Source organism: Lissotriton vulgaris, chromosome 4_1 (assembly GCF_964263255.1).
Source record: "Lissotriton vulgaris chromosome 4_1, aLisVul1.2, whole genome shotgun sequence".
In the NCBI taxonomy this organism is placed as follows: Eukaryota; Metazoa; Chordata; class Amphibia; order Caudata; family Salamandridae; genus Lissotriton; species Lissotriton vulgaris.
In genome coordinates, this window is record NC_141691.1 from 2,075,787,371 (window position 1) to 2,075,793,647 (window position 6,277).

A 6,277-nucleotide genomic window follows, 5' to 3' on the forward strand; every position below is an offset into this window, starting at 1 on the left:
GCTACTTACCAGTATGCATCTGTTCTTGGCATGTAGGGCTGCTGACATTCATATCGCCTACCCTCCTCCCCTGTGCCTGTTGCAGCTGCAGCATTATCTTTTGCATGGACATTTCTTAATTTACTATCTCCATCTCTGCCACAATGGCGAAAAACAATCTGAGGATGGAGAAGATGCCCATGCGCACTGTAGTCCAGGGTAGGAGTCACCTATCTCGTGATACTTTGAAGACTCTTCCAGGACAATAAGGTGCAATCTTCCGGACCCAACACTAGGCGGCGATCTATGCACAGATATGAATGTCAGCAGCCCTAGATGGCAAGAACAGATGCATACTGGTAAGTAGCATATTCCTTTCAATTTGATTTGTTAGTCCAATTTGTGTGCCCTGTAGTGTCATGGCAGTGCACAATGGGCATGCAATGGGTTCTCTTAGACACCAAACAGCATGGGAGACTATGAACAACCATGCCGTGTCCACCCTTCTGATATCCATCTCTCAGCACTTTCCCTTGCTGTGGGCCTTTCACACTATAAGTTGACCTAAGTGAGAAAGTCCATGATCCTGTTTCTTTCCACGTCTAGTTAGATATAAAACAGACCTTTCATACAGATATATCTAACACCACTTCAGAGTAGTCCTCCTTTTCAATCATAAGTAAATCCATGATGTGTTAGTATGTTATGTACTGCATTGTCTTCTGCTACCTTATGTTGTGTTTGTCGTGTTGTGTTGCCTTTAGCATGTGTTCTTTTGAGTGTTTGCTGTGGTGTTGTCTTCTTGATGTGTTGTTGCCTTGAGGTTTTATTGTTCTACAGATGCTTTTCATTACTATGTCGTGTTGGTGTACTCTGGTGAGCTGTTTCCGTGTTCTACATTGTTGTTTCTTGTTTTGCGCTTTTTTGTTCTGGTGTTAGACGATACCTTTTGATTGTACCAATACATGTATATATAATGTACTTAATAATAGAGGCTTTCAGAAAGCCCTCTTCATCCATCCAGTTGTCTGCTATGGTCATTCCCGCTTTTCCACTTCCAACTATAGTCTGCCGCGTGAGGCAGTGAAGTCAGCGACTGCAATCATTGGCTAACTTCACTGTGAGTGACAGCGTTCTGCTTTTGCTAGTAACACAAACACTAAGTAGTTTCCCTCAGTGCCAGAGATTACTATGACAATAGGTGTTGTCTAAGACCCCCCAAAATGTTGATTTCAGACAATTTCTTCTTTTGAGTACCGAGCAGCTCCCCTCAACAATATTGTTTTACAAAAAACATGGACAAAACAAGCTACCAAACCGATTGGCTTGGCCAATACTTGTGTGTTGTGCTGTAGTGTTGGCTTGATGATGTGTTGTTGGGTTTTGTTTTACATGTTGTTTTCTCTTCAATTGTGCTTAATCTGTACTAGAAAGAGTGGGTAAAAGTACTGACCGAAAATGATTTGAGATCCAGCCCATAGGTGTCTAACAAAATATTTGTTTTGGCTGATCTTGTTAATCCTAGGCAGGTAGCATTTTCAGATAGGAAAAGAGTTTGGGTCAGTTGTTGCAGAGATCTGTTTATAGCCAGCCTCACAATATAGCCCTGATATTGAGACCAGGACCCTGAGTAGGGGTTTGGTGGTCAGCTTACTTTTTCGCAACTCAATGGACATCCTTTCCTCGTTATTACAAGTGCATTCGATCTTAAAGCACTTATAATAAAACACATGCGATATCCATCATGTTGTGACAGCACCAATCCGACAAACTCTAAATCAGACCTGTGTTTCATGCACTTACTACAGAGATCTGTTTGCAATCATCTAGTCACTAGTCATCAGAAAATAGCTTTGAATATTTGTGTGTGCTGCGGAGCACTGCATGTAATGTGTTGGTAACAGATCTGTGTTCTAGAATGGATTCTCATTGGTTTTTTGCATTTGTTAATGAGATCTTATGCACAAGTTGCAATCTTAGTAAAACTGGTCAGCCAGTTATGAACCCCCAATCCCTTCCCACAGTTTTATTTCATGAACCTTGTCTCCAGCCACAAGACTGGATCTGAAATCATGGCCTTGCAATAAGCCACCTGGACACCATGGGGCACTCTTCAGTGTCAACTTGGGAATAAAGCAACTCCAACAGCACCACAAAAAGCACCAAATCTCACTGACCTCAGTTCCTGTTTTTTCAAGCTTTACATACCGGATCCAACGCCTGGAACATTCTTACATCAGTTCTGTGTTTCTCTGCCCTGTGCAAAAGGGGAGGTAACTCCTCCCTTAGGTATGTATGTATGTGGTATATCTATGGTATTTCTATTTCTATAGTGTGAACCAAGCCAAAGGCAGGGAAGTGCTTTACAGGATCAAAGACGAGCACAAAGTCAACCAGTGATATGAGAGGTCGCTGGTTTGTGGATGGTTATATGATGTTACAGCACATGCCTTCTCCACACACCCTTTACCACGCATATACCTTTACCATGTATGGTAAGTATAATAAGGTAAGTAAAACCCCTCTCTATCTGTATAGGTGTATGTATGTATGTATATATATCAGCTCCAAAGTTTTCCCCCAAACAGAAGAAATGGCCGCACTTGTGTGGTCAGTTTTGCAAATCCTCTGTTTATTTGCACACAAACAGGACGCGTTTCGGCATACGTGCCTTTTTCCACTGTATCAAACGTAAATTAAACAACCGCCATTTTATTTACCAACTTCTCGCGTTGTTTACTCGAGGCCTTCCGTAAACATAGAAAGTGCACTGCTACTCTGCATCATTTCAAGCGCCACCTTAGAATGTAGATATATACACTATTTATATAAGTAACAATTATATACACAATGTTTTAATCAAATTATATTGATTCGTTTTGGTATTTGATATATATATCAAATCAATGGCGCACCACAATTCTGCCCTGTATGGGCTTTATGAATCAACATTATTTTATCAAAAATAAAATTCTTATGATTATCTGATAGCAGTTCATTCCACCTTATGTCCTTATACTATTTACATAATTGAGCCCTGGATGGGCAAACTCATTACTTAAAGAAATTTTCAATTAAATAATTTCATTGGGAAATCAATGGTGTCTTCATTGATCAGAGAATGTAAAGTCATAATCACAATTAACAGTCAGTTCTGTATTAGTCCAAAAGGAGACCCTAATGCCAATATTATACAAGTTCATCTACAGTACATCAAAGGAATTCACTAGCTTCCTACTCCAGTTATTTCAAAACATGCTTAAGCCAAATGTATTGACAGTTCTTCGGTATTTAAACCAAATGGGATGTTTGTGTGTAGATCGATTATGTATCTTGATTCGAGTCTACGCAATCTCAATTCCCTGTTACTGCCACGCTCGCTCATAGGAACATGGTCGATACAGAAAAATTTAAGAAGAGTGCGATCACTATTATGAAATTCAGAAAAGTGCCTCGCTACCGGGTATGAGGAATCCTTGCTTTCAATTGCACGAGCATGCTCCAGGATTCTACAGTTGGTAGGATGTATTGTGCTGCCTATGTAAATTTTCATACATGGACATACCAGGCAGTAAACACAATATGGTGTATTGCACGTTAAGAATTTATTAATTTTCTTCGTGCCTTTCAGACCCGGAACCTGATAAGATAGAACTTTGGCACTACTTCTGCATGCTTTACATTTAGAACAGGGAAAGAATCCTGTCAAGGTGCTCAATCTAGGGACAAAGGGGACTGGTTCGTAATGGCTCTTAACTAGATAATCTTTAAGTGACCTGCTACGTCTAAAGGTTACCTGAGGATGTTTCGGTAATTCCTTACCAATTACCAGGTCTGTTTCTAGGATATGCCAATTACTGTATAAAATTTCTCTGAAAGCCTCCGCTTCGCTAGAGAAAGTAGTGATAAATCTGCAAGGATCATTCTCACACTGGGAAGGTTCTCCTTTTCCTTCAGTAAGCATCTGCGTGGAATTTTATTTACTTTCTCAAATGTTTTGGTCAGCAGGTCATGTTTGTATCCTCTCCTTGAAACCTATCGATGGCATCTATTGCTGTGATTTCAAAATTGTCGTTATTTGAACAGTTTCTTTTTAGGCGAAGCAGTTCACCATATGGTATGCTATTTTTTAAACTCTTTTGGTGACTGCTGTTCGCCTCTAAAATCGCATTTCCAGCTCTTAACTTTCTAAGCAAAGTTGTGCAAATCTTGCCATCTCGAATAAACACTTTAAGATCTTGAAAGGATACCTCTCCTTGGCTCATCTGTCCACTGAAGTGGATTTAAGTGAGTTCCTGTTTAATTCTTCAATGTATGCCTCTGCTTGGGATTTAGGACCTTTCCATAGGATAAATAGGTCATCTATATACCTATGCCAGGATATGATGCAGTTTTTTTATATATATATATATATATATATGTGTATATATATATATATATATATATATATATATATATATATGACAGCTCCACTCGCACCAGCCTGTAGCACTCAGAGGCGGGTGCCTGCCAGTCGGGGGTGCACCCGACAACAATATCCGCTCCAACAGTCCCTCCCCGCAATGCTCGGGAAACAGGAGGCAGCACTCCAAAGATAGGATTCACAAAATTTTAATCTCACAAAAAGCGCTTTCGGCACTCGGCCTTCGTCAGTAATGAGACAGTGGGAAGTTCCAATCATCATTCATTTAAACATTCGCGTAGCGCGAGTAATCAACATAAAGATAGGACTCAAATTAGAATCGGCATCCGCCATCTTAGAGTGGATATGAAAGCATTGTGTTAAACGTTTATGTTAACAATAGCGCATAAATCAATATTCGAATGCAACAGAGCCCAATATGGCTACAATCTACACACAATGCAAATGATTTTCATGTGTAGTACTAAATCACGCCCTGGATGGGCAAACATAAATTGAAATAAACTCAAATACAATCGGCATCCGCCATCTTAGAATGGGTTCAAGTATACAGATGTATAGGCTTAGTGTAATCATTAGATAATAATACTCACAAAAGCCGTGATGGCTACAATATCTACACAAAGCACATGATCCCCATATGTCTTCATTTTATCACGCCCTGGATGGGCATAAACCATTCATAGTCTTTGCAACGTGCCACAACCCTCATGGACAATATAGCTATTAATAAAAGTCAGTTCATCGTCACAATTGAAAATTTAGAAACAAACAGAAAACATAAAGCAATGAAAGGATACCTCTCCTTGGCTCATCTGTCCACTGAAGTGGAGATTAAGTGGGTTCCTGTTTAATTCTTCAATGTATGCCTCTGCTTGGGATTTAGGACCTTTCCATAGGATAAATAGGTCATCTATATACCTATGCCAGGATATGATGCAGTTTTTATATATATATATATATATATGTTCAAGGCATATGAGCTGCTGATTGTACACTATGCATAGATCGCCTTCTGGTGTTGGGCTCGGATGCTTGCACTTTGTTGTTGTCTTGGAAGAGTCTTGTAGTCACAAGATAGGTGACTCCTCCCTTGGAAGATAGTGCGCATGGGCATAGACTACATCCTTAGATTGTTTTTTTCCGCCATTGGGTTCGGATGTAACTTTTGCGCTCCAGTTCGGCACCGTATTTTCGAAACCTTTTCGATGCGCAAACTATCTACAACTCGACGGTATTGCTTTCGATCGCGTGATCTTCGACGCGCATCTCAAATACTCTATTCCGGTCGTCGCGGCGGGCCGCTGGGCCTATTGACGCCATTCGGGCCCATAGCTCATGGAAAGGACTCCATTCAAAAAATGGCCCCAGTGTGGAGCGAAATTCCCACACAGTGGCCATCACAAGGTCTGTAACCTGTGTGTCTCGCCCGAGCACGATGAGAACAATTGCCAGGCCTGCGCCTCTTTTCGATCCAAGAAAATCATCCGTGATCGCCGGGCCCGACGAAACATAATGGCGCAGCGAGCAGCTCCAGCACCAGGATACATCTTCGGCGAAGGCCCCGATGTCCTGGAGGCGGATTCTAAGGACCTGGAAATCGTGTTCGAAGCAGACGATTCAGATGACAGCATCACTCCTGCTCAACGAGTAAGTTCAACTGCCCCTACCCCAACTCCACCCAAAAAAAGGAGGCGCTGGTCAAGACTTCGCCTGCTGGCCCCAGTCGAGATCGAAAACAAGCTTCAGAAGCCCCACCCTCGGGCCCGTCTCCGAAGATAACGGACAGGCCTTGCAGTAGCTCGGGACCGAGCAAACCGCATATCAATGTCCCGCAGGTGCCTTCGGCACCGAAGATGGGAAGAGCAGCCTACT